Source organism: Vulpes lagopus, chromosome 12 (genome assembly GCF_018345385.1).
Source record: "Vulpes lagopus strain Blue_001 chromosome 12, ASM1834538v1, whole genome shotgun sequence".
Classification (NCBI taxonomy): Eukaryota; Metazoa; Chordata; class Mammalia; order Carnivora; family Canidae; genus Vulpes; species Vulpes lagopus.
The window spans coordinates 67,578,614-67,603,243 of NC_054835.1; the positions used below are offsets into that span (position 1 = coordinate 67,578,614).

Sequence of the window (24,630 nt, forward strand, 5' to 3'; positions counted from 1 at the left end):
CTTTTGAACTAGATCAGTGGCTCTCAACCACGGGCAGTTCTGTTCCCATTAGAGATATTTGGGGAAATGTGGGGTGTTTTTCATGATCACAATAATTGTGGAGATACTATCGATGGTTGGCAGACGGGGGACAGGGCTGCAAAATGTCTACAATGGTTGGGATGATCCCATACAACGAAAATTTGTCTCACCCAAATTGTCTCCTGCTCTAAATGTTCCTCTTATCTCTTACCTCTGTTATGACTCTGTGGGCATTTATTTATTTCTCTTAATTTTCTGCTTTTTTACTCTTTGAAATTTGCTGGCCTCTATTTGGCTGTCTAGACAGAGCCTGTATATCAGCGTTTCTCAGTTTTGGTTCCAAGGACAATATGAATTACCCCTGGGGAATTGCTAAAAATTCAGATTCATAGTCTCGCCTGAAAACTACCAAATCAGCATCGAGATCCCCAGGTGATGCATACGCAGTCTCTAATTTTCTTTACTTGCTTGTTCATCTCTCTAGGGCCACTAAATGCTGACAATATAAAAGTTTTCCTATAAAACATATAAATCACAGATACAGAGAACAAATTGGGGGTTGCCAGAGGTGGTGTGGGGGGTGAGCAAGTGGGCAAAGCAAGTGAAAGGTGGTTCGAATGTACAAACTTCCAGTTATAAGTCCTGGCGATGTAACATACAGCATGGTGACCATAATGCATAATACTGTATTGTATTTGAACGTTGCTAAGAAAATAGGTGATAAAAGTTCTTATCACAAGGAAAAAAATTGTAACTATGTGTAATGTGGATGTTAATGAGACTTATGGTGATGATCATTTCACAATTTATGCAAATATCAAATCTCCACATTGTACACCTAAACCTAACACAACTAATATAGTGTTGTGTTAACTGTATCGCAATAAAAAAAACTTGCAAAATTAAAAAAAAATTTTATGTATTTATTCATGAGAGACACACAGAGAGAGAGGCAGAGACACAGGCAGAGGGAGAAGCAGGCTCCATGCAGGGAGCCGGATGTGGGACTCGATCCCGGGACTCCAGGATCACAGTCTGGGCCAAAGGCAGGCGCTAAACCGCTGAGCCACCCAGGGATCCCAAAACTTGCAAATCTCATAAAGTCATTTATCATATTTAAAAATATATAGTCATCTCCCATCTTGGTATTTGAGTGACTTAAATTATTTCACTGACCCTCACAGAAACCTAATGAAAAAAGTTACTATCTTCATTTTACAGATAGAAACACTGAAGTTCCTGTTCCCATTTTACAGATTAAGGAAAGCCCTTCCTCATCACTGTAAGCAGCAAATACGAGGGTTAGGACGCGAGCCCAGGTATGCTTGACCCCAAAGCCCTTTACTATACAGTCTCATGCTGATCTCTGCTTTGTGATATTTGCTACCAAATAGACACACTAGAAAATGCTTTGGCTGCTGTTTGCAACCATGCTCTGTTCGCACAAATGGTGTACATCTAAAATACATGCGACAGATGTATGATTCAATATGTTGTTAATGAAAAAAAAAACCCCAGTTGATACAACAGTGTGTGTTGTCGGGCCCTATGGGTTAGCTATATTCCAAAATGTTAATAGTAGGAGTCATTACAGAATATACTTTTTGATGTAATTACATCACACAAGTAATGCAGAGATGGCTGGCTAACACTCATGTTGCCCCTTCCTTGGCGTAGAGTTAGCATTTGACACAGCTCCCCAACCAGGAACTACATTTCCCAGCTCCCCTTGCATCCCGATCAGGACATCTGGCTGATTCTCGCCAATGGTGTGTGAACAGAGTGTGTGTCATTTCTAAACTGAGACTTTTAAGAAATGGGGTGTGCTTTTTTTATGCTCCCCTCCACCACCTGGAGCCAGGTTCAGAGGACCCCAAATTAACAGGGACTACTGAACCCACAGCTTGGACGGAGCCCTGGTCTTTGAATGACCAAGGGGACGAACATTGACTGGTTGAGCAAGACACCTACACTGGACTGTTACATGAGAAAGAAATAAGCCCCTGGTATGCTATGTCATAAGAATTTGGGGTTTACTTGTTACGGCATCCTACCTGATTCAGGTAATAGAGGTACCCTATCTAATACAAGTTACACATACTCATCAATAATGATCATTTTATCCTCTTCTTTTTTACACACGTGTGAAGAAAAATATAACATTTCTGGGATTCAAAGAGGCCTACTTATGGCATATAGCATCCACATAGATTAAAAAAAATTTTTTTTTGAGAGAAAGAGAGAGAGAGAGAATGAGCAGGAAGGGGCAGACGGAGAAAGAGAGAAAGAATCCCAAGCAAGCTCCACGCCCAGCATGGAGCCCAGTGTGGTGCTGGATCCAACAACCACGAGATCACAGTCTGAGAGGGAATCAAGAGAAGGCCGAGCCACCCAGGTACCCCTGTCCTCACAGATTTTTAACTCTCAAAACTCACATCATATAAAGGATATTGCAGGATCCATAGAGGAAGGAGTAAGAAGCCAGCAGATTGACTAGCTGCCTCTGAACAACTTCTCTCATATGGAATCTGACCATATATAGAAAGTCACGGAAACATCCGTGAATTATTACTACACCAGAGGGACGAAGAGGTATCACAGATTCTGAAACCAGCTACCGAGAAGTTTGCTTTTCCTCGATTCGAAGGGCATTTCATACGTAATAAGAATGTATAAACGTGGACAACAGATTGCAAAGGCTATTAAGGGCATAAAGAAAAACAGATAAAAGATCTGCCTGTCTTTTATCATGATACCTTGAATAAGTAAAGGAAGCTGAAGTCAATACCTAATTGACCTCAAAGAATTTTTTGAAAAGCTGAACACATTGGATTTAATTTCCAGAGTCTTATCCAACGCTCATAATGAACTGCAGTAACATAATCCAAAGGCAATAAAGGCAACGCGGACTTAACCACAAGGCCCGGTAAGAACCTGAATAGTGCACGTCGGCTGCAACGTGGAAGGGTCTCAATACGTTTAAGATTTCATCACACATTAGAAAGGAGACGAGGGAAAGATGTCATTTCTTGAGTTAACAGATGAAATCAAAATAATTCAGTTGTTTGGAATGGGAACTGAAACATGAGGTGAAGATCTGGTGAAAGAGTTTACCCCGAAATATAAGAGAGTATTTATTTTCATGGATAACATCCAGGTCAAATGGTGATGACGTTTTGTTTCCAGTGGTTCTGTGACTTGGTGAGGGCTTCCGTGAGGATGGGAATGGACCTTTGTGGACAGGGGCTGGATTTCAAATGGATCATTGCCCGGCTCTGTCTACACACAACCAAAATACCTAGATAAGGAGTGTAAAGCCTTGCAGATGCCCAGTGATGCCAAGGTTTCTGATGTTTCAGAATACCCAAGTGTTTACACAGAGGTTTCCAAATATGTAGACGTCGATGTTGGCCGTTTAGTAGACAAAACTCAGATAAGGGCTGGGACCTGTTATTTTTAGCACAACTATTTTTAGCACGAGGTTCTATCAGTGTTCAGTAATGGATAATAGGGTAACTGCTTCAAATTCTTGGCCGCAGGAAGGGCCGGTGTAGTCAGAGAGGGCTTTGGAAAGATGCTTCTCCTTCAGGCTGCTTTGAGAATCATCATCCCTGTCACTTGAAACCCTGGAGATCCTCTCACCATTCCTGAGTGTTCCAGAGAGGTGAAGGCATGTCAATAATATGGTGACCCGATAAAATGACCTGATGAACAACCTAGTGCTGGACATCCTGTATTTGCTCGGTAAGTACATGAGAAAGTTGGCAACGGGAAGAGAATGTTCGCAGACTCCCTTTACCAGTTACCAGAGCCCAAAGCTGCATCTTACTGTAGATGAATTTCCTATGCTTCAGTCTAACGTGGATTTTTTCCCTTTCCACTCACTCTTGCCTACTCAGGATGTCATCCTAGCAGCTCTCCTCTCTCCTACGTCGGAACGTTTTCTCTCTCTCTTTAGGACGCTTTCCATAGACTTGCACACATGCCATTATCTTACCCGTTCTGTAACACCCTCCCCCACCTCCACCCCCACACCACCTTCTGTTCATTATACTTCCTCAACTAGCTACAGCTACATTTATTTAATTTAATTTATTTATTTAATTTATTTTTTAAAGGTTTTATTTATTTATTCATTAGAGACAGAGAGAGAGAGGCAGAGACACAGGCAGAGGCAGAAGCAGTCCCCATGCAGGGAGCCTGATGTGGGTTTTGATCCTGGGACTCTAGGATCACACCCTGGGCCAATAGCAAGTGCTAAACCACTGAGCCACCCAGGGATCCCCCTACATTTATTTTAGAGCCAAACTTCTCAAAGGTTTGTCTGCAGTCACTATCTCCAAGTCTTCTCTCATTTTTTCTTAAACCTACTCTGATCAGGCTTAGGTTCGCCCACCACATCAAATCAGCTCTTGGGGCTCGCCAAGCTGTTGACTGCTCATGAACCCGTAGGTTCTCAGGCCTTGTGTTAACTTGATCCCTCTGTGGTTGTTGACACATGGGATCTCTCCTTCTTTCTTGCTCCTCATTCTTCTGTGTGGCTTCCAGAACATCAGACCATCCCAGTTTTCTGCCTACGTTGCCACCTGCCTCTTTTCAGTCCCCTTTGTTGTTTTTCTCTCTTTTTTTCATCTTTAAAAGTTGGAACCCTTTCCCCGCCGCCCCCCCCCTCCCCGGAATCAGTCATTGACCCTTTTCTCTTTTCTAAAATACACACTCTTGGAGATTTTATTTAATCTCAGAGCTTTAAAAATTACCATGCGTAGGCCTGAATGTCTCCTGAATTTATGTCTTCATTCTAGCCTTCCCTCCCCAACTCCAGACATTCATCTACCCAGCTAACCTTCTCAGTATCCCCATTTGGATGTCTGACAGACTCCTGATCTTCTCTCCACTCAGTCAAAGGCAACTCCATCCCCCAGATGCTTGGGTCAAAGCCGTGGAATAAAATCCCTGACTCCTAGTTCTCTCCTCCCCACACTCAATTCACAACCCACCTTCACAACATGTCTGGCATCAGACCACTCTGGTCACCTGCTCTACTCTCACGCTGGGTCAGAGTCACCATGACCGTCCACTGCAAAGACCCTTACCAGGCTCCCCTGTTTCCACTCTTGACCCTTGTAGTCCATTCTCAACACAGCGGCCAGAGTGTTTGTTACAAAATGCGAGACATCATGTTACTCCCCTGCTCAGAACTGTGCCATGGCTCCTCTCTCCATACAGAAAAAGGCCCCACCTGCTCTGATTCCCAATCCCCTGCAAGAGTGATATGGTCTGCCCCTGCCACCTCTCTGAGGTCACCTTCTCCTGTCCTCCTCTCAAGCTCTTGTGTCCACCCACGCTGCCCCTTGCTTGTGACCGAGGCTCCAGGCCTGCTCCTACTTAGAGCTGTTTTCCTATTTGCTGGTCTAACACTCTCACCCCATTCAAGTCTTTGCTCAACTGTCACCTTCTCACTGGCGCCTGTTCTGATTACCCTTCTTAAAATTCCAACCTGAGCCCTCTGAATTCCTGGAAATCTTTACTCGGCTCTGCTTTCCCCCCCATACCATGCTCGTTGCCTTCTAAAATGCTGTGCAATTACTTTCTTAATAAGTCTGCCTGTTTTCATGCTGTTTTTTGTGCATCTGCTCCCTCCCTGGACTAGAACATGAGCTCCCAGGGCCATGATCTTCCTCTGTTTGTGCACCCCAAGTGCCAGGATGGGAGCCGGCACCCGGAGGACAACTCAACAGGGTTTGTTCAGGGGATTGAATCACAAGTGGAAGAATGGATGATGATCGTGAACTGCCATTTGCAGGCCTAAGCACCTTATCTCATTTAATCCTCAAAATGGCCACATGACGTTCATTTATCTCCTCCGCTTTTCAGAAGTCTGAGGAAGACCCCATGACTGGAGGGTGGCAGAGCCAAGATGTGAACCCAAAGTCTGCGTGTTCAACTTCCCCACTCTTCATACACATTTCTGGAGTGAGTATTGATTGGTGCAGCTTTTCTTTTTCTTTTTTTAAATTTTTAAAAAGATTTTATTCATTTATTCATGAGAGACACACAGAGAGAGGCAGAGACACAGGCAGAGGGAGAAGCAAGGAGCCCGACGTAGGACTTGATCCCGGGTCTCCAGGACCAGGCCCTGGGCTGAAGGCAGCGCTAAACCGCTGAGCCACCGGGGTTGCCCTGGTGCAGCTTTTCTGCAGGGTAATTCAGCCTGTATATGAACAGCTTTACAAATATTCCTACCATTTGTTCCAGAGAGCTGGTCACAGATATGCCCAAAGGCCCATCTACACCATTGTTTACAAGTGATGCATAGTAGGGAACTGATTTAAAAAATTTTTTTTTAAATTTAAAATTAAAAGAAAATCACGGAATTAAGCTTTTTTTTTTTTTTTTTTTTTTAAATCATGGAAGACTATGTAGCCAGTGCTGATGGGTTATGGAAGGGCGTATCACGACATGGAAAAACCTCCCCAGCATACATTCAGAAGAAACAACAAGGACAGCATACCAGGACACAGAGTTGTAGATACACTGATTCCCCAATTTTTAGTATATGTGCTGCCGAAGTGAGCACTGATTCCCCAATTTTTAAAAATTACACTCTTTATGCAGAGAAAATGGCTAGAAAGATGACACCAGAATGTCAAGAGTGGTTCTTTCTAAAGGCGTGACTATGCGTGATTTTTATTTTCTCTGGACATTTCTGTAACTTCTGTAACTTCTGATAATAGGAGAAAAGTTATTTTTAAAAGCAACCTCTCAAAAAACAAAAAATCAAAGCAACCTCTCCCTTGGGACACCTGGGTGGCTCAGTGGTTGAGCATCTGCCTTGTCTCAGGGCGTGATCCCAGGGTCCTGGGTCGAGTCCCACACTGGGCTCCCCATGGAGAGCCTACCTCTGCCTATATCTCTGCCTCTCTCTCTCTGTGTCTCTCATGAATAAATAAATAAATAATATTTTAAAAAGATTTATTTATTTATTTATGATAGACACAGAGAGAGAGGCAGAGACACAGGAGGAGGGAGAAGCAGGCTCCATGCAGGGAGCCCGATGTGGGACTCGATCCTAGGACTCCAGGATCGTGCCCTGGACCAAAGGCAGGCACTAAACCTCTGGGCCACCCAGGGATCCCCCAAAATAAAATATTTTTAAAAAATAAATAAAAAATAAAAGGAACCTCAACATTAAAATGTGCTTTTCTATTTTTATGATACATTAATAGATTTTATGGCAAAATTAAACATACCTGAATAGCTGAAATGAAGACAAGGTCCCTGTGAAGCACTGAGTGGGTTCTAAGAAGTCAGAACATTACAACTGCATTTCATTTCAACTGTATTTCATTTCAACTGTATTTCATTTCAACTGTATTTCAATGTCTTTGTCTGGACCAACTATCCTGAACCGTTTCAGGTAAGCACACTAGGTTTTCCAAGTTTTAGTAAAGGTTTAGTTTTTTCTGTTTCCTTTCTTTTGGAGCTATCCCACCCAAATAAGCATTACGTTCTATTTCTCTTTGGAGCACTTGGGTCTCTTGACTTGGAGAGAAGTATCTCATTCCATAGCCTAAAGTACCTTGATAAGCTGTTTCAAGAACTCTGCAAGTAAAACATATTTAGGCTGTGTCATCACATTAAGAAATTACTGTACTAAAGTGCATTCCAAAGCAATTGCTACAGATACAAGTTTCTCTTTTAACTCCATTCCTGGAGAATTGTATTTTTTTAAGTGTTTCTTGGAGAATATAATTTTTTTTTTCTGATAGCAAGCTATTTTAAGAGCTGTCAGAAGTCTACATAAAGCAAGGAAGTGCTGGGGGGGTTTCTTCACATCAGAAATAAGGACAATGCCAGAACGATTCGTTAACTTACCAAACAGAGAGGGAAAAGGACACATTTAGATTTGTTCATGAAGCAACTTGAAAGATTCAGAAAGGATAACGTTCCCAGATTAATGATCAAGCCATTTGAAGTGACTTTCTAAATATATGATTCCTGAAGCCCAGATAGGATCTTAACACTCTTGTGGGTTTAAAGATGAAAGGTTTCAAAGGATCAGGGACGAATTTATTAAAAGAGAGGGTAGGAGTAGAATGGAAGGAATAACAGAAGGTTCCACACGGGGTGGGAACACACACACACACGTGTGCACACATGCACAGATGTACGCACACACAGGCGCACGTGCATACGTGCACACACGCCCAACCATTCACACAGCCCCTACAGCAAACTGGGCTCAGTTCTGAGAACTCGAATGTGAGTCAAATGCTTACTCGAGGGACTGAGTTCAGCACAACCCAATGTAACGTAAGAAAAGAAAACAGCTATGGAAGAAAGAACATAAGTGCCATCAATCTCAAAACTGGGGGCAAAGGTGCCTGGCTGGCTCATTAAGTAGAGCCTGCGATTCTTGATCTCAGGGTCATGAGGTTGAGCCCCGTGTTGGGCATAGAGATCACTTAAAACAACAACAACAGCAACAATCACAACAACAACTGGGGACGATAGTTTCAGAGCTCTACACCAGGAATGCAGGATATAAGTGCATGGGGAGGTGCCTTGTTTTCCAGAGTGTTCCAGGGCTCTCCACAGGGGTATGTGAGGACCCGGTGGAGCAGGGATTAGCAGTGAGATGCCTGGGCAGCGCTGGAAGCCGGATGGTTGCCCACCACAGCTCCACGTCCACGCACACAGTCTTACCTGCTTCGGAGACCTCGCTCACTGGCTGACTGTGGGGAGCAGGCCGGCCAGGCCATCAGGTTTTCTCATCCTGCAAGGAAAGCACTGGCAACCCACGGACTCGGGCATTTTCAGCCCCACTGAGGTATGTTCACACCCATTTTATTCATGAGGAAACAGGCGCATCCGAGGTCACTTGGCGAAGAAGCAGTAGCAGTAGGATTTAACATTGATTTTGCTTTTCTCCAAGACTGAAATGTTTTCACTCACACCATCATGGCACATAGGGGTTCCAGTCCTGAGGGTAAATGTTGACAATTTTTCATGAAATGTGGGTTTTAACCAATGGTGGCAGCAGTTTCTGACAGAAGCCGGCTGTAGAAACCCTGGTTCTCAAATTTTCTTTTTCTTTCTCTCCCTTTGGTCCATTCATTCTTTTCGTCCATCTCTCCTTTTTTTTTTTTTAAAGATTTTATTTATTTATTCATGAGAGACAGAGAGAGAGAGAGAGGCAGAGACAAGGCAGAGGGAGAAGCAGGCTCCACGCAGGGAGCCCGACGTGGGGCTCGATCCCGGGACCCGAGGATCACGCCCTGGGCCAAAGGCAGGCGCTAAACCTCTGGGCCACCCAGGGATCCCCCCTCCCTCTCTCCCTTGATCTTTTCTTTCTTCTAACCTCGAAAGGAGAGTAGCTCCTTCCTCATCACGTCTAGCCTGCCAGCTCTGACAGCGACCGGTGGCGTTTCCTGCACCGAATGTCAAGTGTGGCCTGCAAGCAAGTCCCCTGCCCACGTCCCCTCTGTGCAGCCCATGCCCCACTGCTGTCCACTGCGCAAGTTCTGTGCCAGGCCCGTATTCTAGTAAGTACTACCCGAATATCCAGAATGCTACATCTCTCAGGAGGCAAGGCCGGGGACCCAGGCTGTCTCTGCTCTTCCTTCTCCACCCTTTCTGGGTCTTACTTTCTTGCAATGGGCTGGAGTCCCCGACTTTTCATTTTTCTTATCCCCCCCCCCCCCACCAAAAATAAAAAGGAAAAAAGAGAAGGAATATTCAGATGGGTGGATGCAGGACCTGGATCCTTCCATGTGAGGACCCTCAGAAAAGCAATGGAAAATTGAACATTTGCTTAACTTTTTTTCTGTTTCAAGGCTTGTGGTTCTCAGCAGAACAAAATGTTCTCCATGGAAACAATTTTTGTGGGGATAAAAGATGAGAATGAAGGTCATAACAGGCCTGTGGTAAGGAAGTGTGAGCAGAAGAAAGAACGACCTGGATCACACCAGGGGCCCAGCTCTCCAGACAGGGGTGGGGCAGGGCCAGATGTGGGCCTGGGCTCTCTCATCCCCTGAACTCTCATGTGAGGCCTGCTGGAACCGAAAATGGCACACCTGAGGCGTAAGATAGGTGGGCTGCATTTCAGGAAAGCCCACCCAGCCATCCTTACTGATGGTGACAGCAGCTCTGCTTGTAAATAAACTAGGAGGATTAAACTTGGAAGTAATTATAAAGCAATAATGTGTGTGTGTGGCACATATACTATTTTAGACACATTCAAGGGTATTTCAATCAGAGACATCAAGACTCAGCTCAAGGGTTGCCTCCCTCCAGGAAGCCTCCCCTGACTGTTTCTGGCGAGGCCTCCAGGGTGGGTTAGGCTTTCCTACCACATATGCAGCAACCACTTGGCAAATCCAGCAGCACGTCGACCCAGTGCACTTCTTCACCAGCTTATGAACTCCTTGAAGATGAGGCCTGTGCTTTTTTTTTCTTTTTCTTTTTTTTTTTAAATCTCTGCAACACCAACACCCGGTCCAGAGCCTGGCACATAGCAGACCTTTCAGACCTGTGTGCTGAGTTGGAAGTGAGGCATCTTGAGACTTGAGGTGGCTGGAGGCAGGCAGGGTAATTAGTGTTTTACAGTCAAGGGTTATGGAGTCAGACTTCTTGGGCCAGAGCCTGCTGTTATTAGCCTAGAGTAACAGTACTGAGATCCCAATTTCCTCATCTGGAAAATGGAGGTGTGGTTGGTACCCACCTCTTTGGACTGTGGAGTGTTGAATGAGATAATCATTTAAAGACCTTAGCCTAGAGTCTGCTGCTTAGCTTAGCTGGCAGTTCATAAACAATAGCTAATCGTATTATATTATTTGGTGGCGGAGCTTTTCAGAGCAAGAACAAATGGGCTCTAGTTCTGTCTCTACTTTGCCTCTAATCCAGATTTTAGAGACCAACTCATCCAAAATCCTGCTTCTCGCTACGTGACCTGTGAACACATCCGGCTTTACTGGAAACTTTATTCTGGTCATTTATTTCAGAAATCTGAGTTCCAAGGCCAAAAGCTCATGACTGCTACATGCTCAGGGGGCCGCTCAGGTTAACTTTGGCAGTTCTGGGGAAGCCGATGACCCCAGCCCAATTCTGTCCACTTTAGGGCCGTGGACCTCAGCCCACTTCTACGCACCTAAAGGACTTCCTGCTGGTTGCTGGGCTACCGAGTGAACAGTGGAAGGATGGAGGGAGGGTTCCTTATTTCCAAATCTGTAAATAGTTTCCAGATTGGATACAATGAACATCCTCCCTAAAACGGATTACTTCTATCCCTGCCGAAGCGCTTTTAGTGTTACGGCCTAGTGAGTCAACGAAACACTCTTATGTGATGGGCAAGATAACCTCCCTTTGCAGATGAAGAATTGCAATCCCAGAGAAGCTAAAGGAATTCTCAAGGTCACCCGGAGAACAGTTGTGTGTGTTCTAGGGACCCTGCAGAACTTGGGACTCTTGACAATGAAACCAATGTCCTATTTTGTAACACGTCTTGGCATTTTAAGAAATATTCCTTTCCTTAAAATCTTCCAGTACTATAGCAGAGACCGCTGTTTATCCCTTCTCCCTGTCTGCCTTTCTAATAAAGTATCAGATTTTAACGTAGGTACCTTCCCTTCACGAGTCTCCCTAGGAGACGGGTTTGGTTACATGATTAAGTGATTAAATTCTTGCTAGTGACAGTTGGCGGAAATGACATGTATCCTGAAAGGGGGAAAAACATATCCACCCTCCTCCTTTCCGTCCACTGCCATGTGGATGTGATGGCTGGAGTTCAAGCAGCCATCTTGAACCATGAGGTAGGGGTAAACTGTGTTCTGAGGTTGGCAGATGAAAGACAGAAGGCACTAGTCCCTGAAACTATGGGCAGCCATCCTTGCCTCTGATGGATTATGCAAAACATAGTACATGGGAGAGGAAGTTATATTTTTGCCTAGTTCCATGGAGTGTTATTTTGAGTTTCTGTCACTTATAGCTGAATCTAACCTAAACAGAGCAAGCTTTTTCCCTTTGTACAAAGAAAAAAAAATCCCAGATTACTCAGTGAGGGCTGCCAGGCCCTACGTGACCCATCCCTGGCTTACCTCTTCAACCTCATTTTGCACACATCTTCCTCTTGCTTCCCTACACTTTAACCCCACTCTTCTTCCTCTTGCTTCCCTACACTTTAACCCCACTCTTGTTTCTCACGTGCTGCTCCTTCTGCTTAGAATGCTGTTCCCTGGGTGACTCCTCCTCACCATTGGGGTCTCAGTCTATGTGCTCCATTTTTAGAGAGACATTCCTTGACCAAACTCCTTTTATTCTTTTCCTTTCCAGTTGTTCTTTTCTCTTATAGCTTTTCACTGTGGACAGATGTATTTTATTGCATAGTTATCTGTCTCACGTCTCCCTTGCCTACTAGATGCTAGCTCTAAGGACTGCGGAGCCCCTGGCTGTACACAGTGCTCGCCTGTGGCAGACTGTAGTTTTTAAAGATGTTGGCAACAATACTTCCCACCCAACATCCCCTTTCGCAGGGTGGCTTGCCACTTTCCCATCCACGGGTGGAGTCTATTTCTATGCCTCTTGGGATCTGGGTAGGCCTTCAGAGAGCTGTCACTCAGAATGTAGCGGAAGTGACACAGGGTCTGTTCTAAATGTGGCCCTTCCCTGGCCCCGCACCTTCTGCCTCCCACTTTGGAAGCCAATTGCCATGTAAGAAGTGCAAGTGCCCCGAGAACACCATGTTGTGCAGAGCCCAAGGCGAGTGGAGAAGCCTAAGAGGGTAAATACCACATGAAGAGAGAGGGAGCACCAAGGCTCCTACTACATGAGGGAGCCATTGGTGGTTCAGCCCAGGTGAGCCTTTGGATGACTTCAGGTGCAGCCATGGTCCATTGGCAACAGTAGGAAACTTGAAGCGAGAACCTCCCAGCTGGCAATAGATAATGTGAATAATGGCACAGAGTAGGTGGGTGGTTAGTAAATATTTGCTGAGTGGATGATGGCTAGATTTTATTATTTTCATTATTTGGTTGTTGGAGTTAAAGACCCACAGTCATTCTGAGACAGACCTAGAAGTAGAATGCCTTCCAGGGTGGAGCTCTGGCCCTGGCCCATGCCATCCTTACTGGAGGCTCGTGATTTAATCCTTCAAGACAAATGCAAGCAGAAGATGACTTCTCTTGCAGGAGTAGACCTAGGAGTTGAGGACACAGCATGAGAGAAAAGAGGGAGTCCCCAGGTTGTCATTGTTTGTTTATGGTGGCATGTGCCATCTTGAAATCACCATAAACACAGCTAAAATATCCGGACAAAGAGTAAGATGGGCAGGAAATGAGAAGGTCATGAGATGCAAAAAGATGGAGGTGGGACACAGCATGGGGGATGTCCACAGCTGTCTCTGGGCAGTGGGGTTAAAGGCAATTTAAAACACTTTCTTCCTGGGGCGCCTGGCTGGCTCAGTTGTTGCGCATGAGACTCTTGATCTTGGTCAAACACACACACACACACACACACACACACACACACACACACTAAACCCAAAACCCAACCCACTTTTTACCTTTTGCACGTCCAAATTTTCTACACATCCTTCAAAACATTTACTATTGCTTTATTAAAAATAAGAAATAAGCTTTTATTTAAAGTCTTTGGTTGTGCTGTGAACTTTATAGAAGGCGAAAACAACCAAACCTGATTAAAATAAGCTAATACAACCAAACAAAAATCCAAGCTTCCAAACTGCATTCTTAGCACCCAATAATTTTATTTTTTTTTAGTCTTAAAGGCTATTATTTCAGGAAATAAAGAAAAGAGTATATCCCAGGGTATCTTATAGAGGACAATGCGAGTGAGCATGAGTGGGCTGCCAAGGGCGGGGCAGCAGCCTGGAAACCAGGCACAGAGCATGCTCCCCTCTCTGTCGTCCCGTGGAATATTTGATTTGCTCCACTTAGGTCATCAATGCCTCAGTTAGCAGCATCTTGGATTCATCAAACCATCTGATTTATAATTATCCAGCATTAAGTTGTTCTTTGGAAACTATTTTTGGTCAATATGCTCATTGGTGGGATTAATTACATCTTATTAAGAGACCAGAATTTATTCTCTGGAAATGTAACCTTTTCTAATTTGGGGGGAATCATTTTCAGCTCAGCCAGCTCAGGAACTATTTAACACTGAATCACCAGTGGAGAATCACTGCTCCTAAAGTGGGCAGCTCAGGATTTGGAAATCTGATAAGGAAAAAAAAAATTAAAAACTAGATAAGTAACCTTCGGAAGGGGATAACTCTGCTTCTCCAGTTAGGATCTGCCAGGGTTCTCCAAAGGACAGGTTCACAACAGTTTAATCTCATTTCATTCAATAGGTATTTATTGACTTCTGCTTGTTTGCCAGTAGCTCTTTGGGCCACTGGTTTCCCATAACGTGGCATTCATTCATTCACTTATTCAGTAAAAATTTAGTGGGCACCAACTGTGTGCCAAGCATCACTGTAGGCCTAGATTCTTGCATTACATCAATGAACAAAACTTACATTCTAGTGGGAGTTTACATCCAATGAAAGGGGAGAATAATAATAAATCTATACATGCACAGAAGATGTACTATTTCAGAAGGTTTCAAGCCACAAGAAAATAAGAACAAGGAAGGGGTATCAGGAGGACCACGTGGGTGCACACACATAATTTTGCAGTTATTAAATAGAATGGTATGGTGGGTTGAATAATAGTCCCCCTAGAGGTATGTCTGATCCCAACCCCTGGTATCTCTGAAAGTGACCATATTTGGTAAAAAGGGTTTTTGCAGAAGTAATTCAGTTCAGGGTCTTGTATTAGGATTCTCCAGAGAAACAGAACTGATAGTATGGATGGATGGATAAATGAGATAGATAGATAGATAGATAGATAGATAGATAGATAGATAGATAGATAGATAGATAGATAGATAGATAGATAGATGATAGATAGATGATAGAAAAGATTTATTGTAGGAATTGGCCTATACATGGAGCTAAGAAGTTCCATGATCTCTATCTGCAAGCTGGAGGACCAGGAAAGCTGGTGGTGTAATTCAGTCTAAGTCCAAAGGCCTGAGAATCAAGGGGCTAATGGTGTAAATCCGATGTAAGTCCAGAAACCCAAGCACCAGAAGCACCAAAGATCAAAGGCAGAAGATGGATGTCTCAGCTCAAGCAGAGAAAAAACAAATCGGTCTGCCCCTTTCTCAGCAGTTTTGCTGTAGTTGGGCTTTCAGAGGATTGGATGATGCCCACTGTGTTGAGGGGGCCCTCTGCTCTACTCAGTCTCCTGATTCAAATGCTAATCTCTTCCAGAAACACCCTCATGGACGTGCCCATGATGTTTTACCAGCTCTTGGAGGCCCCTGAGCCCAATCAAGTTGATGCAAAAAATGAACTACTACAGATCTTGGGATGAGATCATCCTGAATTATCCAGGTGGGCTGTAAACCCAATGACGAATGTGCTTAGGAGAGAAAGGCAGACAGAGATACGGAGTACCCAGATAAACGTCCACAAGCACAGGTTGGCAGCCCCAAGTCAAAGAATGCTTGCAGCCACCAGGAGCTTCCACCTTGTGGAAGACAAAAGGAAGGATTCTTCCCTACGGCCTATGGAGGAAGTGTGGGCCTTGACTTTGGACTTCTGGCCTCACCTAAGGTTAGAAAAGAGATGTCTGTTGTTCTTAAGCCACCCGGGCTGTGGTAATGGGTAGTCCTAGGAAATGAATGCGGATGGTCAGAGTAGTTTTCATGGGGACATGGCATTTGAGGAAGTCCTAAAGGAAATAGGAAATCAGCTGTGTGGATATTGGGGGAGAGAGCTGTTTGGGCATAGGGAATGGCCCGCTCTCTGGGAAGGGTGCCTGGTGTGGGGAATGACACGGAGGCCAGTGTGGCTGAGGCAGGAGGGGTGAAAGGAAGAGGAGTAGGGGGATTGAAGGTTAAAGAAGTAACAGAGAAACCAAAGGAGGCTAACAGAGTATGTGGGGCCTGCCTCTTAGGGTGTTGTAAAACCACCTTTGGAATAATAGCACATGTGGAATTAACCATAAAAACCACCACTACTGAGCATCATTTACATGACCAGTATTGTGGCAGGTTCTTCAGGTACACCATCTCAGCTAGTCCTTACACGGCCCTCATGAGGAAGATTCCATTTCCTTAACTCCATGGCTGGAAAACTCTACACTACTCATATACTATTGCATAGCTAGAGTGGTCAAGCTGAACCCCAGGGCCAGTCTGCCCCAAAGCCCCTCTTTCTGTGCCATCACACAGCCTTACAAGCTCATCGACAGTAAAAGAATAGAAAGAAAATTCTTCAGTCTTTTAGAGGACATCTACAAAAAAAGCTACAGCTAGCATCATATTGAATGATGAAAGACTGAATAGTTTTCTCTCAGGATGGAGAACAAGTCAAGGTTTTTCAACCTCTAGATTCTCTCCCCCACGAACTCCAATCTCTATATTTTTGTTCAGCATCACATTGGAAGTCCTAGCAAGTGCATTAAGGCAAGAAAAAAAAAAAAGATTGGAAAAGAAGAAATAAAACTATCCCTGTTTGCAGATCACATGACAAGCCAAGGAATCTGATTTTTTAAAAATTCAAAAACTAAGAAGTGAGTTTGATAAGATTGCAGGATACAAAATCAACACCAAACTTTGGTTGTATTTCTATATACTAGTGATAAACAATTGAAAACCAAAATTTAAAACAAATAGCACTTAAAATAGTTACTTCCCAAATTAAATGCTTAGTTATAAATCTAACAAGACATATATAGGATTTATGTCAATAACACTAATGGATGAAAAAAATCAAAGAAGACCTAAATAAACAGAGAGACATCATGTTCATGGATTGGAAGACTTTCCAATTGTAAAGATGTCAATTTTCCCCAGATTGGTTTAATGCCATCCCAAACAAAATCCTAACCAAATTTAAAAAATAGGGATAGACAAGTTGATTTTGGACTTTATATGGAAAAGTGAAGGAATAAAAAGATCAAAACAATTTTTTTTAAAAAGAATAAATTTGGAAGAACCATACTACACAATATTAAGACTTTTATTCTCAAGTCTATAACCATCAAAGTGGTGAAGCAGTTAGCAATGTGTTGATTTCCAAAGTGATGGATATCAACAGAACAGAAGACATCAATAGAACAGAACAGAAAGTCTAGAACTAGAGCCACACAAATATGCTTTTTGCAGAGCTAATTCAATGGAGAAAGAATAGTCTTTCAACAAATGTGGTTTGGACAACTGGACATCTATATATCCCATCCCCCAAATAAAATAAAAATAAAGTGAAACTCAACCTAATCTTACAGCTTATACAAAAACTGACTAAAAATGGATCATAAATGTAAATATAAAACATAAAACTATAAAGTTAGGCTCCAGTGGAATAAAGTCACAGAATGAACTGGAACATTGGGTCCTCTCTGTCCATTCAAAAAAGGTGGAAATTTAATAAAAAGGCAATATCTCTGTTAATTTGGAGGGGCAAGAAGGATTGGAAGGAAAAAAAGGATGCTAGGAAAGAAATTGGTGGCTCACATGAAGGAATGTGGTCTGAAGGATCTGCTAGGAACACAGTCCCCCAGAATAGCAGTGTCTTGACAGTCAGGGTTGGTGCTCAGGCTTATTCATTCATTTGTTCAAAAGCTATTTCTCAAGCCCACCCGTATCTGAGATACTACATATACAATGATCAACAAAATAGACACCATGGTCTGTAGGTCATGAAGATTACACTGAAGTGGGATAAACAGGCTTGAAACCAATAAACACACTAATCAGGGTATAATGATGATTTGTGATAAATGGCATGGAAGAAAACAACAGGACATCCTGCCATAAGATAAGATAAGAAGGGAGACCTACGGTAGGTTGGGTGGGGGTCAAGGCGGGTCCTCCCAAGAAAGAGTCAGAGAAGGATGAGTAGGAAAAACCAGGAAAGGACTGATGGGGAGAGGACTCCAGGCAGGAGGAAACTCCATTCCAGGCCTCAGGAGGAAAGAGCTGGTGAACATGAGGAACAGAAAGAAGGCTGGGTGGGCGATGGAGGGTAAGGGAGAGAATGGCATGAAATGGTTCTGGAAAGGGAGTGACATGATTCAGGACACTTTCAGATGATGATGATGGTCCTGTATGGAAAGTGGTCTGGTCCGAGCAAAGAGGACAGCAGGGTAAATAGCTGGAAAGTTATTTCCAGTGATCTGTGGGGGGCTCATAGGCGGGATGCCAGTGGAGATAAAAAAAAAAAGCGAACATATTCGGGAGAGATTTTAGAAGGATTAGCGTGAACTATATGAAAATTTCAATATTTGGTAGTTTTTTTTTACTTATCCAAGTGGCGATTTCCCACGGCTTTGGTCTAAAAGAAGGGACAGGACTTGGTAATGGATTAGATCTGGAGGGTGAGGAAGAGGAGGAAATTTCAAGACTGACCCCCACATTTCTGGCTTTAGCAACAGAGTATATGGAAGTGCCCTTTCCCAAGATGGGGAAGACTGGAGGAGCAATAGGGATTGGGCTTCTGGATGTGGGTAGGAGTTCAGTTTATGGAGGTGAGATTGGAGTTATCTGTGTGATCTCCAAAAAGAGCTGTCACTGTGGCATCGGATTTAGGATTTGAGAGCTCTGGAGAGTTCTGGTTGAGATGCATCTGTAGGATTTCAGCATATTAGATGATGATACTTAAAGATAGGGAAGTGGATGTGCTCTGGGAGAAAGTTCCGAGTGAGAAGAGCATGGCCCAGGAGTGCCCATGGTTAGGGATTAGGGAAAGGAGGAGGAGCAGTAAGAAAGTAGAGAAGGGGTCAGAGACACAGGAGGAAAACCATGAGAACTCATGGCTGCCGAGCGAGGAGCAGGTAAACAAAAAAGACAGTGATCAATTGTGCTGAATGCCATGGGGGAAGGGGGGGTGTCTAGCACGATGAGATATTGTCTCTTCGTAGTTTAAAATCCAGTTCGAGAACATGTGTCAGCTACTTTTTCCAGGGAATGATTGCAAAAACAGATGTCACCGTCCATAAAGAAGCAGAATCATTACCACCACACAAAGGAGCCCTAAACTGACGTAAGTGGATATAATAATATGGACGCATACAACGTGGTCACTCTGTGCCAGGTACTGGGCTAAGTAGTTATGTATTCACTCATGTGGCCCTCATGACCACTTCAGAGGTGGGTGGCATTGCCCCCGATTTATAAACAGGGTGAAGATAAACTTACCCTGAAGCCCAGGGCTGAAGTTGTGGGGGAGCTGGGATCCCATCTGGGAATTTGGGCTCCGTGCTCAGTGTTGTTAGGGACCAGACTCTCACCCATGGTTGACGATGACAGATGGACAGAGATTCCTCAACAACCTGAAAGCTCTTATTTGGAAAGGACTATAGAGTATCATCAACCCTTGATGTAAACAGCCAGCTGCTGAAGGTGAAAGAATTTTCAGTTGTGAGTTTAGTACATTTGTATGTGTGCACGTGTGTTTAACTTTCTCTAATCTCGAGCAGATCTCCCGTCATAGGTGGCAAATTGCTTCCAAGACAGCCACAGCAACAGCTCCCATCCAGCCTGCCCTTCCCCTCCCTTGCAGGCTGGACTGCGCTTGGTAACCTGCTCCATGGTGGAAGCAACATCTAGAACTTCCAAGGCCCAACCTTCGGGTGCTTTTAGCTTCTACTTTCCCTCAGGGAGAGCAACCACCGTGCAGGGAGCTGAGGCTATCGTGCTGGAGGGAGAGGCGTCCTGGAGAGAGAGAGGCCCTGGAGGGCCAGACAGAATGAACCCAGAAACCCAGACAGGCCACAGGGAGAAGAACCAAGGCACCGCAGCTGATAGGCAGCACTGAGATCCCAAACGGTGGGGTGGCCTCACTTTGGACCCTCCAGCCCACATGTACCATCGGCCAAATGCAACCGAATGAACTAGCTAACAGCATGGGAAGAAGAGCCTTCATGCTGAGCCCTTCCCAGATTCCTGACCTACGGCGTCACCGGCATAAACGAAGACTTGTTGTGAGTAACTAAGTTCCGGGTGGTTTGTTACGCAGCAGTGCATAACTGACGTAAGCTCAATCCGAATCCTCCCTCTCTGTTCCTGAGGCGTGTTAGAGGTCAGCATAGCGATTTGTACTTTGACTCAAGGATCCACGACAGACCTGTATGGCCTTGGCCAAGGACCCTCCCTCCCTCTCTACCCAATCGAGGAGATCCAGCTCCAGTAAAAGCTACTCCTGACACTACAATGTTACCAGAGTATTTCTTTGGATCATGTAGTCATAGGTCCTTCCCTGCATTTGTTCAATTTTCCTAGAAGGAATAAAAACTGCCTCGGTAATGAGGAAAGGCACGGCATCCAGCTCTCTTCTGTTAACGACGGTAAGCCACCGTTCCTCCTGGGGCATCCTCTCCCTCCAGCACAATAGCCTTGAGTTCTCCACATGGTGGCCCCTGTCTCCAAGTGAAAGTAGCCGGTTGGTGGGCTGCACAGCGGCCACTCTCAAGACTTTTCATCTTTCCTGTTGGGCCTTAAAGATCCAGATATTCATCTTCTTTGTAGCTGGAGGTGCCTTGCCGCTGGAGGGACCAGATGTCAAAGGACCATCCAGTAAGATATGCAGGCGAATGTGCCGAGGGGTTGTTGGGCAAGAGTCTTCCTTTCTAGGAAGAAAGGAAAGAAAGAAAAAGAGAGAGAGGGAGGGGTGAGGAAAGAAGGAAGAAAAGAAAGAAGGAAAAGAAGGAAGGAAGAAGGGAAGAAAAGAAGGATGGAAGGAAGGAAGGAAGAAAGAAAGTTACACAGGACATCTTTTTGTTTGTTTGTTTGCTTTCCTCTCTCTGCTCCCTTCCTTTGGACATGCTCACCCAAGACTGTGATGTTCTGGAGGTCCTGCAGCCATCTTGTAACCATGAGGCAACATGTCCATAGTCTAAAAAAAAAAAAAAAAAACCAAAAACAACAAATAACCTCTGCTTAAAAACACAAAGACAAACACAAACGAGGCTGGCGGCCAAAAGCATTCTCAGATCACAGTCACCCCGTGGGTATTTAACATTTTCTTACTAGTCCTTCAGTTTTCTATGCAGCTAAATCTAGTTTCTTCCATTGTAAATTAATCCTTTTCCCTTTTGTTTTGTCTCAGTGGAGATGAGAACTTGGTGGTCACCAGTCTTAGCCTAATGAAGCCTGTTTGACGTGTGACAGCTTCAGTAAAGTCGCTCACAACCTATTTTGTGGAACCTATTTGCCTATCGTCAGCTGTGATAGTGGCAATGTCACTATGCTGCCAGGTCCTGGTGGATTTGGCGGAAGAGGGTGGGTGGCACGCGTCCTGCTGCTTTCTATCTTGGCCTCGCGGGCGGCTTGGCATCGTACCCTCAGCAGCTCCCCTACCTCCCCTATGGGAAGACACACGCAGGAAGGCCGCGGGTCTGCGCAAGTCTATCAAAAGCAAACATAAGGAAAAATTCATGTCTGTCTCCACCACATGACCCAAGCCAGCTCTTTCTGTTTTTATTTTAACTTTGTATTACGACAACTTCAAGCATATACAAAAAAAAAAAAAAAAAAAAAAAAAAAAAAGGAATAGTAGAACACACCCCCGTGTACCTAGCACTCAGCCTTAGCTATGAATAATTCATGGCCTTTTTTTTTTTTTTTTTTTGCTCTCCTCCTACCCACTCTCAACTTCTTCCCATATTATTTTGAAGTAAATCCAGACATCAGATCATCTCATCTACATATATTTCAGCTTGCATCTCTGAAAGCTAACGGGTCTTTTAAAAGTATAACAACAATATTATTAGCATACTTAAAATAATTCCTTAAGGGCGTCAAGTATTCAGTCAGTGTTCATATTCCCACCGCCTACCTTTTAAAAACTGGTTGTATTATATATCTTTTTTTTTTTTTTAACTTGGCACAAAAGTAGCACATACTCATGAAAGAACTTTTGCAAAATGTGAAAAAACACACAGAAGAGAATTTAGGCTCACCCATGGTTCCTGGAGCTGATGCCAATCTATCTGGTGCCGTGCCTGATTAGAAAAAGATGGGCCTTCCCAGCGGGCACAGCCCTGTGCCAAGACATCAGCTACTGCTTGTTCTCTGAAGTGGATGCCCTTGTGCCTTGCAGAACCAGGCCATTTGCACTGTCACGGCCCTGGGTACGTCATCAGTGTTTATATTTTGGAGGATAGCCTTTCAGATTTTCTACGGATATATACATAATTTTTTACATAATTGTTTTCATACTGCACATTCTGGTTTGCATGCAGCTTTTTTTTTTCCGCACTTACTAGAAGACCATAAACATTTCCCCACGTCATTACATTTGCTTCCAAAGCATGACTTTCTGTGGCTGCATAGGGGGACCATAATTGATTTAAGCAGTGGCCAATTGTTTAGGCCCATTGCCCTCGGACTGTGGTGCTTGTCTTTGGTAGATAAAACTCAGACAAGAACATTATGTCCTTTTTGGGAGACACATTAAAACACACGGGGAGTTTCTGCACATGCATTGCGTGATCATGAGGTTTTAAATTGGTTCCACCCGTCGGTTTGGGAAGAAAGCAAAGGTATGGTTCCACTTAGTTCGACTCACGCCTTGAGGGGCAGGAGAACCGTCCCTTGACGTGTTTAGATTCCTAGCAATTCCATAGTAAACAAGAAGCTTCAGTGAAGAGTGGTGAGGCAAGAAGATGGAACATGTTTATTAGGACAGTCACTCCCAGAGTTATGCAACCAGGAGATTTGGGTTTGGGCAACCAACCTCGGCCAATGTCTGAGGTTAACAGAAGGCAGCGGGCTTAAAGGTTCTCTTGGATCGGTTTTGTTGGGTTTTAGGGCATGAACACAGGCATCCTTGGATGCAAACCACCAGCTGATGCCTCGTGAGCAGTATCATCACAGACTCCAGGAGTTGGCTGGCAGATTCTCAGAAAATTGCCAGCTCATAATCTCCATCTCTTGAGAATTAGGATAAGCATTAAGGTTAATTGCAAAGTATCCATTTGCCCAAACCCACAACCCACGGTTAGCCCTAAGCCTGAGCCACAGTTATTTTCTACACTAGCTCTTATCTTTACTGAATCCACCGAACTAAATGACTGTTTAATGGAGTCACTGGGACAGGGTGAGGTCAGAGGGCAGATGTAAACCAGAAATTCCTAACCCCAGAGGCCACGCCCCATGGGTCACAGAGTTTGGTAAGTGCCTTGAAATTCCTCAGACGGGTAGGCCACTTAAATGCGGATGATCAGTGTTATACCTTGGGCAGCGGAGAGAAGGATTTAGAAGGAAAGTCCCTCTGATTTTACACCAACCCATAAAGTTTAAAAATTGATAAGGAGCCCACATCACTGGGCCTTGATGGAGGGCATGTCTCAGGATGAGAGGAGGCAAGAGTCTGGGGTCCTCCCCAAAGATGACTTGCACGCTACACATGACCTGCTAGGGATTCTGAAGTCCTAAACCCATAATTGGGCCGTCTCTCATCAGCTCCCAAGGAACTACATTTTTATCCAGAATTTCACCCAGTTCTCATATCAGAAATGCTATTGGGTGGTGTGTTGCTTTCCTGGGGCTACTGTGTCTGCGTACTATAAACTGGATGACTTAAAACAACAGAAATGCACGCTCTCATCATCCCGGAGTTTGGAAGGTGAAATCAGGGCGCTGGCAGGGCTATCCTATCTCTGAGGCCTCTGAGGAGGACCCTTCCCTGAGCCTTCCAGCCTGGGATGGCTTCGCACAGGTGTCCCCTGGCCTGTGACTGCTTACCTCCGTTCTCTGTCTCATCTCCACACTGAGGCCATCCCTCCTCTGTGGGTGTGGCCTGGTCCACGCTTCCCTCCTCTTATAGGAAACCAGTCATATTGCTTTAGGGTCCTCATCTCGACTTGATTCTATTTCCAAATAAGGTCATGTTCATAGGTGCCTGGGGTTAGGACTTCAGCTTATCTTTTTGGGGATGCCACTGAACCCATAATGGATAGAGAGTCAGAAGTTGAAGATCACAGATCCAGTTTTATCACCAATGGCTGTGTGATCCCGAGCAGGTCACCTAGCACCCCGGGTGCCCTCACCTGTCCCCCAGGAACCCTTGCGGCCTGCAGAGTCCATGCAATTGAAATAAGAGCTGGATTTGCTTCTGGTTAGTCAGAGAATATACTCAGGGCAGAAAAGGCCTGCCAGCGTGGAAGGGGCATCGCAACTCAGAGGGGACGCCAGGCCCGGGGTAGGCGTAGTGGGCTTCCTATCGTGGCAGACGGGGTGTTGAATGGGGAATGAAGGGCGCAGGGTCCCTCCCGCAGCCCCTGGCAGGCCCTCTGGGGTGCCAGCAGCCAGGCCCCAAACTACAGAGCAACCAGCCAGATGGCCATGCTCCTTCCCCCAAGTACCGCAGCCCCCCAACCCCCCGGAGACAGCCTGGGTGACCGGTCGTCCCCAAGCCCAGTAAGCACCGTCCCCAAGCTCATCGTGAAGCCAGCACTAGCAGGTGAGACCCCTTGGGCTCAGACGGCTCAGGGGGACATAGGCCCAGGAAATGGGCTCCCAGGCGGCCCCAGGCCTGTGCGC

The 24,630-nt window shown here is 44.8% G+C and overlaps 1 long non-coding RNA gene across 1 annotated transcript; it reads left to right on the top strand.

The window, feature by feature from the left end:
- The first annotated feature begins 7,351 nt into the window (after positions 1-7,351).
- LOC121473686 lies at positions 7,352-21,260 on the top strand. Its single transcript, XR_005983200.1, has 4 exons — positions 7,352-7,438; positions 8,598-8,851; positions 15,353-15,697; positions 19,746-21,260. It is a non-coding gene; the product is annotated as an uncharacterized LOC121473686 (long non-coding RNA).
- The last annotated feature ends 3,370 nt before the right edge of the window (positions 21,261-24,630 follow it).